This window comes from Polyodon spathula, chromosome 9, assembly GCF_017654505.1.
Source record: "Polyodon spathula isolate WHYD16114869_AA chromosome 9, ASM1765450v1, whole genome shotgun sequence".
Lineage (NCBI taxonomy): Eukaryota > Metazoa > Chordata > Actinopteri > Acipenseriformes > Polyodontidae > Polyodon > Polyodon spathula.
Window position 1 is genome coordinate 34,724,304 of NC_054542.1, and position 13,443 is coordinate 34,737,746.

General features: G+C 37.3%; 1 protein-coding gene across 1 annotated transcript in view; it reads right to left on the reverse strand.

Moving 5' to 3' along the window:
* The window catches only part of LOC121320710 (beta-galactoside alpha-2,6-sialyltransferase 2-like), a 30,746-nt gene extending 18,611 nt beyond the window's left edge, over positions 1 to 12,135 (reverse strand). The window contains exon 1 of the mRNA XM_041259285.1: positions 11,836 to 12,135. The gene's annotated coding sequence lies outside the window, so the exon portion shown is untranslated. The remainder of the gene's footprint in view (positions 1 to 11,835) is intronic.
* Positions 12,136 to 13,443: the final 1,308 nt, after the last annotated feature.

Genomic DNA, 13,443 nt, shown 5'->3' on the forward strand with positions numbered 1-13,443 from the left:
AAAAATGGATGAATGGATCCATTCAAAAGATTAACAAAACAGCTAATAATTAGCAGTCATTTACACCATGCTGTGTTATAATGGGTTACAGCTGTAAATCCAAAATGATGAAATCCTTTAACATTGGGGCTTGATGAGGCACTATATTTCACCCTTGTGTAACCACCTCAAAATTGGTTACATTTTACTTTGTAGCAGATCCCACATTCAAAGATTCTATCAGCTGGAGAATTAATGAGACCACTGGGAACCAAATCCAAAATGGCAGCACTGTGTAATTATAAACCTTAAATGGGAGGAACAGATTCATCTGGCTGGTGAACACTGGGGTAACTAGGCAGCCTCCCACTGGGGGTGGGCGAGTTTCACACTGCCTGCCCACATATTGTGCCTAATGCCAGCCAATGCTGCAGACCTCCGACTGGTGGCCAGCTATGCTTAATCTTGTCACAGAGACAGCGGGTGACTGAACATGACAGCAAAGCTAAAAGGCAAGAAGAATGCTTGGGAAAGGAGGGAGGGGAGGTCCTATAAAAAAAATCTACCTGATATGTGCTGTGGACCCGAGACGAAGCTGGAGCTGTTAACTTGCAAACCTTTTGCTGAAATGAACACTGAACTAAAAATGCAAAATGGTAAACAAATAACTAACTGTATTTAGTGATAGAAATTATATTAAAAGGGCTATTGTACAAAATAGACATAGTATCTACCTGTACAGTAAGTGCGACATACAGATGAACAGGTTCCTCTACAGATTCTAATACAGCAGTACCCCACTAAACCAGACATGTAACAAGGTGTCCGTTTAAAAATCACACACACATTTATAGTGCTCAATTTATTTTAAATGTGTTTTAACTGTGTTGTATTGTACAGCCTATTTGCGGTACGAAGAAACATTAAAGCAAACATCAATGGGACAGCACAAGTAAGGTTAATAATAATAATAATAATAATAATAATAATAATAATAATAATAATAATAAACTATTATACTGAATTCTAAAATCACGTTAAAAGTTTAAGGGTAATAATATGTAGCAACACATGAGAACATGCAACACAAAAAAATAAAAAAAGGTTCTTATATACCCTTTAAAATTGTCTGCTAGGAATTTCTTCAGTTTCAACTTGTATACGTGTTGGATAACATGGGATTTACATTAGTTAACATTAGTTTTAAAAGGAGATTATCAGAGGAGGTATAGTAACTGGTAAATGCGAGATTGCAAGATTGCATTTAATTGCGCAGACGGTGACCGTCTGACTGCCGGCATAAACACAATCGCACATTGCTGGAGGAACCGATGCACTCAAGGGATAACATAGGTTAAGCACAAAAGAACAAAAAGGGCCACACCAAGGTAGCACTATGTGAAGGTGTTATGGGTATGGGGTGGAACAGATGTCACAAACACTGTACTTCTGATATAGCCAGCCCAGCTACCAGCAATGGTACGCAGGGTGTGTTTTATTAGAAAAGGTCTCACTCCAAACAAATAAAAACGAAACTCAAAATATTCCCAACCGGCAAGACCCTCTCAACCCGGGTTGCCTGTCTTTAAAAAGACAGTGAAGTGCAGTGTGTCTGATGCTCCGTGCAGAGTGCTTGTGATCCAAGTGGTGATGCTGGCTGTAGTGGGGCAGCTCCTTGTCTTACAGCTCACATGTAATGAACAAAAACAATACGGACAGCACAGCAAGTTGTTCGTTCCCTTCATGGCTCCTTTCACACAGAATGATAGCCATTATATATTAGGAGACTCCACCCCATGATCAGCGCGACTTGACATCTATGTCACATCAATAAGCAATACTCACTAACTTTTAACTTCTTCAATGTGTTACTGTTAGAAGGTGATTTGAATACACACATCACACTACAGCATCTTAATATGTCATTGAATAGCATTATCCAGCAATTGAATTGCATTATTCATTACTAGGGGTGTGCCCATATTTGTACTTTAATTACGACCTGTAATAAATAAATCCAAACACACCTCTTCATTAATTAATCTGCTGATTTCAAACCAAGAAAAGCTGTCCTTTCCTCACCTTTACAACTGCATACCAATCAATGTCAAGTAACTTCCCCAGTTAACTTCCAATTGGCAGCGTATTTTCTTCTCATCCTGGGCACTGGCATTTTTAATGCCGTACCGATGATGTAAACAGTGAAAGTATGTTAAAAAATGAGCAAACTAACTAATCACGTAAATGTGACCTTTCCTTAAACATAATGCAGGGGCTACTGCTGTGGAAACTGGGATCTGTATTTCTTTGTCCTTGACTACATTCCCACAATTCATTGCAGAGACCATGCTTTTCTATGGACAGTGAAATAAATATTTCATTAAAAAGGACAACAATAAAGGTAAGACAAACAATCTCTTAGAAAACATAAGTTGAGTTTGATAACGACAGATTGTTATAAATTGATATGAAGGGCTGCATGTTTTGTGTTGAGTGTGGCAGAGCACAGTTTAGAAATTGGCAGGGATAGGATTAAATTCCCCTACCTGCCTTGGTTCATTGTGTTCAGGTGGCTGGGGTTGATTAGATGATTAGTTTAATTAACGATCAATCAGCGCCCAGCCACCTGACATAAAAGGAGGCCTCTGCTTTTCATTTGGGAAGAGGGAGCTGAGGAAGCAGGTTGGTGAGTTTTTGATGTGTGATTTTTTTGAACTTTGATAAATCCAGTGAAGGCATTGCCCAGCCTGGACATTATTATTTTTGTTAGTTTTGCTTTTTGTCTTTCTTTTTGTGTTTAAATTGCTTTGTTTTGGCCCTTGTGCCCTTTTTTTTTTTGTGAATTTATAATAAAATAATAATTTTTTTGAACTACAGACTGTCTCTGGGCCTCTATCCACTCGCCAGCCTGCCACAAGAGTAACACATATTAATTCATTTATTACTGTACGTTATCACAAATTAATAACCATGGACATTATAGCTTGAATACATACCAAGAATTTAGCAACACCTAACAATGCTACTAACCGTTTAGATAGCAGCATTAGTATCATTACAGTCAAACCCTTTAAATATCCCTTCAAAGTTACTGAGCGAAAATTGTGAAAATAAGTGGAGTGACTATCAGAAGTTCATCAAGTTCATATTTTAAATAGAAATCACAGAATACTTGATGCTTTTGTACAACACATTGCAATGATCACAAAAGAAAAGCTATGTGTATACTGTACACATCGTAGTGTTCTGTACACTATACTATACAGTACTTAATATGCTGGAACATCTGAATACTGTACAGCAACTTATATGTAAACCATCTAACAGAGCCCTGTGCGGGAATATTTTTTTAATCCTGCTCCTGCCCTGTCCCGCAAAACCAACTCTCACTCCTACATTTGTTCTTGAATTTTTATCCTGCTCCCACCAGCAAAAAACTTAAATCCTGCAACACAGACGGAGTTAAAAAAAAATGCAAATATCTTCCCCATGCTACTAAAAAAAAAAAAAAACCCTACACAATGGTTGGTTATTTATTAATTTCTTTTCAACAGTTTAACAAACTGGATCCAGACAGAACTTTTACATTTTACCAAGCAAGCACTAAATCATAAAACAAAATCTTGCTTATAAACCATGCAACAAAATACTTCAACCCCCTTTGCTACTGTAACAGACATCATTCATATGTTACATATGAAGTGTAAATGGTTTACTCAAAACTCCACAAAACAAAGAAACAATTTAGACAGCCAGTGAGCATCAATCAATAAAACAGCTATCAATTGATTGCGCAATATTTACTCATTTTTAAACAAATGTATTCCAAATGTCAGACTTGCCATGCTTCTTCGACGTAGTATTTTTTTTTTTTTTTATAAAACTTCTACGTCCTCAGGTTTTAGGTCACTTGTTTTTCAAAAACACTGACAGCAAGCTGATACAGCAGCTCAAACAAAAGAATTAGGAATTTCCTTATTAGCCTCCTCTTGGTAAACGGATGACAGATTTAATCTGTTCCTTCAAATTACCGTAATCTAAATTTTTTTGCCCACCCAGTCCCGCCCTCAACAAAGTACATTCTTCTCACTCCCACTATTGTGTCCGCAGGTCCCACGGGAACCCAGTCCCGCCTGCAGGGCTCTACCAGCGATAAATTAGTGATACTGTACCAATCTGAGAGTGACAATAAAGAATAGCCTGTCCATGTTGACATTATTTTACTCTTGGTCGGGACAATTCAGTCTGGTGATACTACAGTAAGTAAGTTTGACTGTATTTACAATTTGTTTTTAAAAACTATGAAGGCATAAGGTCTGGTGATAAAATAAAGAGTCACAGACGAAACGGCAGTCCAAAGTATGCCATTATAGGTATTTATACATAGGATTTCTAATGACAATGGTTTTGTATTGCAATTGCATAGAAATGTAAATAGACAGTAATAATACAGTAACAATATATACAGTAGAGCCTGGCTAATTGAAAAGCCCCTTAGACTATCAATGACTCCACTAGTTGTAAAACTGTCAGTGTCTGACTGCTTGAGAACACTGGTACTGGACCTACTAATGTATCAACAGATTACAGACCACTAGTGTTCCGGGGTATATAGATACCTATGGTATACCACAATACCAAAATCATACGATACTTAATATTGGGGTATTGTGCGCATTCTGGGAAAATTAAATTACTGCAGCAGTCATGGTGAATGCCAGAAAGAGAAGCTTGGTGTGGAACTATGTTGGATTTCAGCCAGATGACAACAGCAATCCGGTTGAGACTGAAAGAAGTAAAGAAGTGAACAAAAAATGGAAATGCCACCAATTTATTGAAACACCTTTCTGATCTACACCCCAATCTCTTTGCTGAAGTTTACTTTTACTGTTGTTTCTTCCATTATTTTAGTTTAAGTGAATCCCAGTGCATAGAAAAAAGTCACAGCAAAGATAACACATAAAACAGGAATGTGCTAGAAGCTCATCGAAAGGGAGTTCAGCGATGCTTGTTTATTTTGTCATTACAGTTTAATTTGCCAACATGTGTAATTAAATCTCTACCGCAAGTCAAAAAATGTTAGCAATGTTTTTATATTCTTTGGATTTTCTGTTAATCCATATTTTATGTGCATGTAATGTGATCGCTGTGAAAATCCTGTGTTTTGAATTGCATCCATGATCTGTGGAAAGACCAGAGTGAATACAGACTTCATTGCCAGTATATCAGTTTCCTAACAGGATCAATGTGACGCTTCACCTGCAGAGGAAAGCACAGGACCGGGTAAGCTTCCGAGTCGCACTTCAAAAGTACCAATGCAGACGGCTATAGGTTTAGCATGAAAGCAATTAAAAGTATTTAGTTTATTACAGTAGCCAGAGTGGTTGCCTTTTGTCTAATTTACTTTTTTTGCAAGATTTTTAACAACCAAAAACGAGCATGATGGGCCGAATGGCCTCCTCTCGCTAGTGAAAAGTATCTTCTTGTTATTTAAGGTGCACTGGGGTGTTTTGGTGGAGACATTTGGCTTGAATACACCCTAATAGCACACAAGAGGAAGGCATCTACATCAGTGCCCTGTTTGTTTTAGAAATGTAGCATTAAATATAATGCTCATCTTTGAATTGTTCACTACTGAATTGCGTACGTTAGCAGTGCTTTTAGTAAAGAAAAACGTATTTCTGATAAAGGAGTTCTTTATCAGAAATACGTTTTTTTCATCCGCTGAACTAATTTTATTAAATGATCTGGAAGTGGTGATTTTTAAAATATCTAACCCTATAAAATTGTAAAATGACCGCAGTGTTTAAAATTAAAGAATGCAACGTTTGTGTGTCCTAATGCAACACATTACTTTGTGTGTTTAAAAAGAAATGTTTTACAGTGTACATGAATCAATCAGGCTAGCCTAGTTTAGCATTATACTGGGTTTACTTTTTAAAAGATTTAAACAGTATACATTAATTGAGGTACATGTACAGAAGCTACAAATGACTTATTTATTCTTGATTGCCTTACTGGTGACTTTTAGATTTTTATCATCTAACTGGCTGCTATGTGTGTGCTGTAGCATTATTAACTGTATTAAGCTCTTATGCACTTTAAAAAAAAAAAAAAAAAAAAAAAAGGATTTTGGCAGCCATTTAACATGTAATAGGCATAAGGTCCAATAGTATTGAAAATCATGATACTATGCATTGTATCGTATTGATACTCCCGAAATGAGGTATCAAAGAACACTCCAGACCACCCATTTAAAGAAGTGAAAGGATTCTTTTGGCTTGGCAAGCACTATAAATTTCTGTATGGAAAACCACATAACCAGGTGGTACTCCAGCTTGTACTACTCTAGCAGAGTATCCACTCACACACAGTAAAGCTGCAGTGCATAGGAAGCCAAGCATTAAGCCTCATGACAAGATCATTGAAGACAAAAAATAAGTAATTGCTTCCAACACTTAGCAGGTTGATCCACGGGAGATTCGCATTCTGTTGCTGCTCCAACATTATTTATACTGCTTTAGCTATCCAAGAGAACACAGGTCTTTTGCAACCATGCAGTCTGCAAACAATTTATACAGTACCGCCACAGCAGTTGTTATTTTGAATCAAAAAAGAGGCAAAGAAAAACAATAATGCAGTTTTTGGTTTTCAAGAGACCTTTTGCTTGTGAAGTCTCATGTCCTTTTTTAAAAAAAAATTTTAGTAGTCGCCAATTTGTTTTTGTTTTTTTTGTTTCCTCCCCAATTTAGTAGTGTCCAATTATTTTGTTTAGCTCAGTTCACCGCTACCACCCCTGCGCTGACACAGGAGGGGCGAAGACGAACAAACGCTGTCCTCTGAAGCGCGTGCCATCGGCTGCCTGCTTCTTTACACACTGCAGACTCACCACGCAGCCACCCAGAGCTACAGCGTTGGATGACAACGCAGCCCTGGGCAGCTTACAGGCAAGCCTGCAGGCGCCCGGTCAGACTACAGGTGTCGCTGGTGCGCACTGGCCGAGAACACCCTAGCAATACAGCAAACATTTGCCTTACTGATGCACTACCTGTTACACTGCATTTAGGAACCTGGCAGTCAGTTTAGTTTGCTCCCAGTAAATAACTGAGCACAGTGCATAGAACAGCACGGTTGTCTATGTCTTTGCTGAAGACACCAGTTGCATCAAAGATCGTTTTTCAGGTCAGCATTGAAATATTTGATGTATACAGAAAACTGTCAATTTTAAACAAGGCAATCACTATTTGTTTTCTGCTTTAATAAATATTATGCTTAAATCGTTGAATACGGTGCTACCCCATTAAAACATGACCCGTTGTAATGCGGAATCGCTTATAACACGGTAAGGTCTTGGCTCCCATTTCTCCCAAAATGCAATCTGGCTCACAAACGTTGTGTTTTATTGTTGTTTTACATTACTGTATTTAAATCCATTTAAGTTGAAACTGTGACATATAGCACTTATAAAGCTCCTGTGCTTCCACTGTATTTCTTTCTAAAAGTAAAAACAAAATTGTCCGTTAATGTTACAAAACAAGTATGAAACTATACAAGTGTGTGTAAACGTCCTTGGATTCTGTGTTATTTTTTCATCACTTACAGCATTTTTTAATAAAAAATATATACAATTTAAATAACAGTGGTTTAAACAGGTGGAATAGCAGTTTCTATTATACTGTATCTATTGTAACGACCCAGGATTTATACTGTTACATGACTGGTCTACGGACCCTGTGTGTGTGAGTGTGTGTTTGTGTGTTTAAGCAGGGAAGCGGTAAGCTTGCCTCAGCTGGGATTGACTGACATCCAGTTAGGCGGGGACAAGAAAGCAAACATCAACCCGGACAGAGCTGACAGCTGTGTCAGAGAAGCTGCGTGTGAATGTGCAAGACTGTCTGTTTTTGGTGTGGTCCAGGCTACAGGGGCCAGGAATAATCATTCCAATAAGCCATGGATTGGAGTACCTGCAAATTGTGTGTGTCTCCTTCCTACGGTACGCTTCAATATTAATTTGGCTTGTGGGCATTTTAAATCAAAACTTTCTTAAATTGGCTTTTATACTTAAATAAAAAATAAATGAAAACTGCAAACAGCGGTGATTCTAAACAAGAGGAATATATTCAGTAAATGATTGACTTTTACTTTTAAAGTGCACTTTTAATATGTATCGAAGTCATGTGGAAAATGTAATACTAGCTCTGATTAGCTTGTGGAGGGTTTGATTACTTCCACTACCTGTATAATGCGAGAGGAATTAATGCAAGGACACGTTCCAGCATCCAAGGTTTTCTTACGTTAAAATATATGTTTAAAATAAAAGACAGGGAAACGGAGGGTGGCGAAATGTTTACAGTGTAAAAAGTCATATTTGACAATAACCCTAACCCGGAACCTGAAATTAAACTACTGTTTCAATCAATCCTTGCCTGAATGCACAGTACCTAAAACATAAATAAAAGAAAACAGTAGCATGCACAATCTTTTAAACAAAGCATAGGCAAGCTGACTGCATCGGTCAAACTATTCTGAACTGGAGGCTGGTCCCCAGCAATACACTTACATCTGTTTCTACTCGGTCACTAACCCTCAAGGTATTAGAGGACACAGATGGCTTGGGATGACGGTAAACAGCTTACACATGGCAATTACTGTCCCAATTCTAGTAATTACAGAGAAAAGAAAATAAGTAAATGAGATTGTTCCAATGTACATATTCAGTCTGTGCACCAAGCTATCTGTCAAGGCGAGAAATGGGTTTCAAACCGGCAACACCTTATTAGGCTGCAGCTGCAATGATAAGTCAAGGAGTGCAAAATTTGTGTTGTTTGTTTGTCTATATTTGATGTTTGTAAATCAGACATAGTACATTGTGTGGGATTTTGATTTGTTTTTATTTATGACTTTTCTTGTTTGTCCAGTTTCCAATAACCCTCTTCCTCTTCCCTCGCTGACATTATGTTAAAAGGAACTACTGGATTGTTTTTATTATAAATACATTGTTTAATAAAAACTGTATAGTGTAGTTACCAAGAGAAACCCCTTCAATACACTAAGACCGATTGGTGCGAGTACCGTGAAAAATGATGTACAGTTTACGTTTACTGTATATGTCTTATATGCCTATGATAGTTTTCACTATATCACACATCTGGTAATGCTCTCCTTTTGCAGTAAGTAGCAGATACTACATCGCTCCCCTTTTGCTGATCCTGTGTTCTACTGTACTGTATCTTGGGTATGCAGCACTACATAATGATGATGCAGTAAAGCTATCTACAAATTACATGTGTGGTTAAGACTCTCACAAGGCAATATGGAGACACATACACCATTGTAACAAACTGTATGTAGGCTACATCACATTTGCATTATAGCTGTATCTTAAGAACCACTTATTTAATTTTGATGAAACTTGGTATGGGTATGGGTATCTCTCCCCCCCAATGTTCATGAGCTGAGCTATTAAAACCCAGTGAAACACTTCAGTTTAAATAAAACTATGCAACTGTATGGCAAATACACAGCCATAGTTAGTTCCCTACTGTAGTGACACGATTTTCCATGACACTGACAGTACTTTTAGAAGTCATTAATGCAGGTTTACTTTCACATTATAAAATATAATACCAACCATTCGCATTTGTTCACACCTCAGAAACAAGCTAGGCATAAATGAGCTATTTGCCTAGTTGGATAAAACAATTGTGGACAATTTGGTTCACTGCATCTGTAAAAACATCCATTAACAACATGGAAACTCACTGATAACATCATTACAGCCGCCCATTTCTGCAAAACACTTCAAATGCAGTTGCAAAATATAAAAGGGGCATTCTATCCGCACCCTTGTCAGGAACTTGAGCAATCGGACTACTGCCATTTATAGAGAGTAAACTTCATTTGAGTCTGTAGTCGCTTACTGAGTGCATCTTACACACTTCTAGGACTTAGTAGTCTGCTGCTGTAGCTAAGACAAATATCTTTTAATACTGGTTTCACAAAACAACACAGAATCATTAAAAGATCAGCTATTTTCCAAACAACATTTCCTGCATGCCACTTATAGATCAGAATGAAAAACTGCTTGGGACCTGTTGATATGAAAAGCCTACCTTGCAGCATTACTGGACCTTAAAGAATGTCTCTGCTTTTAGTTGTTTGCCATTATGATATATGAAATATGAATATTTATTGCAAATGGCCAAACCACTTAAATATTAAGACAGTACAAGCCCAAAGAGATATTTAAGCCGATACCAAGTTATTTCATTCCAGAGCTTTCATTTTGCCTGGCACAAAATAAATAAACAAATAAATAAAATCAATACATTATCTTGGCAGTAAAATATTTGTGAACGTCATGATTAACTGTTTTACATACCCTGGTTGCGGAGCACCTTGCACAATTCTGTTACATGCTGCTGGATTTCAAAGCATTAATAAACCCACAATTACACTGCGTTCTTAATATTCCAGTTCATAGTACTTTATTTTAAATTTAAAAGTGCAGTACTGAAAAATACGATGCTATGGGAAGAAATGAACGGGTTTAAACGTGCACAGTACCACTGCCAAAGTAAACATAGAGCAATATCTAACGGTGAAACCAAATCAGGCAAACATATCCGGTTACATCGTGTTTCTTCACAAGAATCGACTCACTTTAGGGTTTGCATTGTAACATCTACTACGTCAGACAATTCCAAACATTGCATCCGCCCTTGACGTCATACCGTCGATACCTAAAACACATTTTTAGCCACAAACCTTTTGTTTTCCATGTGGATGACCTACCTAAACAAACAACATTATTATTTCTACTGGGGATAAACTAGACACTGAACTATGTAAAACCAACATACAAATACACCCCAACTTTATAGAAATACACTGCAACTTTTCACGAAATGCATTGTCCGTTCACTGTTTCTCAACTTGATCAATTCAATCACTCCCTACATTTCCACCATCATCAGTTTGTTGTCCACGCTGTGGACAATCAACTGCAAGCAAAGTAAGGCACCATCTTAACTTTTTTTCTTTCTTTCAATAATGCTATTATGAAGTCATACAACAAATGGAATTATTGAAAAAAATTGTATATTTGTTAAAAATGCAAATGTGTTCAAGTGTTTATTTGATTACTGTTTTCTTGTGTAAATGTAATAGTATTCGGTTTCATTAACACGCGGTGTCGCTACTTTGTTATGAGAAGCTCTGGCATCACTGCCAGGGTCCGTTTCATTGTTGTTAACTTGGCATACTCTAGCTTGCTGACATACTGTACACTTCCAACATAATCGCAGAAAAGAAATTCAAATAAAAAATGCTTTCCTGCAAGAAAACAAAGCCCGTTTTCAGTAGTACCTCGTGATAACGGAACATGGGTTGTGGTAATATGCAGCATTATACATCACTGCAGTGTATTGATAAAAGCAGAACGGATATATTGGTAAATACCCCTTATTCTTCTTCTGTACGATTAGCGTGACACTGTACTGAATGATGTTACCTCAGGGAACTTTACACAATGTAAGTAGTCATCCTGCAATGTATTGCAGTAAAACCGCACGCTAGCACCACGACCCCCCACCCCTGCAGCATCGCACACATTCTCATGCTTGTGTACTATAACGTGTGTGTTTTTATTTTATTAATTTATTTAACATTATTTGTTCATTTTAAGTAAAAGAAATAGCTGCATTTCGAAATGACCCTCCGCAATGAGCATTGTAAATTACCATATACCACGGGGCATGCTGTTTTGTTCTCTCGTGAAAAGCTACCAGGATCGTGTTCCTAAAGACTTTTATTATTATTATTATTATTATTATTATTAAATAAATAACGGCTTACCTTCAACATAAACCATCACCCAAGCACTGTAAAATCACCTAAGCATTTCCTTTCTGAATTCAAATCTACGAAATGAGAGCCGAGAGAACTTGTCTCAGCTCGCCCTGCACCGCACTACTGCTAACACATCTGCAGCTCAGCGTTGTTCTCACTGTTATTGTTCGTTTTCTTTTTCCTTCCATCCCACTCGGTGTTGTAAAATGTGGGCGGGGAGTTGTTAGTACCAACACACCGAACAAGGATATCCTACCATAACGTTAAACCGACAGAACAATTTCTAGGAGGATGTTGCCTATATTTTTTTCCCTCCTCCCTCTGCTTCTTTTCCTATTTACTTGGCGCGTTTCTTTGTTAGCGCTGAGAGCCACGTCCTGTTTTTCTATATGATCAGCCTTTTCCATTGAGAAACTCGATTTGCTTTGGATTTCTGTGAAACGGAAATGCTAATTCGCTACAGCCTAGGTACACCCACACTTTCAATAGGAACACTGGACATTACTGATCTTAGTGTCGACGGTGTACTGTCACTAGCTACAATATTTGATAGTCTACGCTAAACATAATCTATTTTTGTATCATTATGTATGGAATTCACCGTGTAAAGCAGAATCAAAAGTCCTTGCACCCTTTCTATACAAAGTAAATCAAGTAATTGAAGTTATTCTGTGGATCCATCTGGAATAAATCTATTGATCTACAAATCATTGTCCAACATATATTCTGACAACCTAATAAAAATAATAATAATAATAATAATAATAATAATAATGCTTAATCCATTCATTTATCTGGAATTGATGAATCTCTTAAAACATTATACCTTCATGTAAGGTTAGATACCAGTACTATAACTGTAACATGCAAGTTGAGCCCTATTTATAGAGGTATAATTATACTGTTTACAATGTCCCAGTTCCAGCAGTTTGCACGCAAGCTTTAAATCAGAATGATCTGTTGTTGACTTTGACCCATGCATAACCTAGGCACAACAATAATTTAACAGCAAGTGCTTATGCTGTTTAAGCAGATCCACATTTTAGTATCCGTTCAACTGACAGCACAGATCGTTCCTAATTCCATTTTTATCATGGCAGTTTATTTTACACAAAGATCCCTGAGCTTCACGAGTCTGGTAAAAAAGTAAAGTGAATATCTACATTGTAAGGGAGCGGTTAGGAATTACAGAACAATCTGCAGCTGAATGTTACGCATAGTTCAAAGGTAACATCCTCCAACTGAAGAGAGACCAGCAGACAGAGACTCAATGCAAACTGGTCTGATCTCTGACTGCTTCGGACAGAAAGTAGTTCTTCCAAAGTTCTTTCAGCTCAGTTCCATTGGAATATAGAAGCAAGCCGTCAGAGACCATATCCAATGCACCTACTTTGCCTAGACTAATCATGTATGCGTATAATTCAGTGGACAGACGACATTTTGAACATTTGTGATTTTTAGTTGACATTCTATTCTGTAGATACAGAACAGATGTGTTGCAGGTGTGCAAAAACTTAGTTGTATACTAGCTTCATTGCAATTAAATACATGTGGTTTACCTTAATATTGTGCACTTCAGTTATGCTTATGTAAGGGCTGAAGACTGTTAGATAA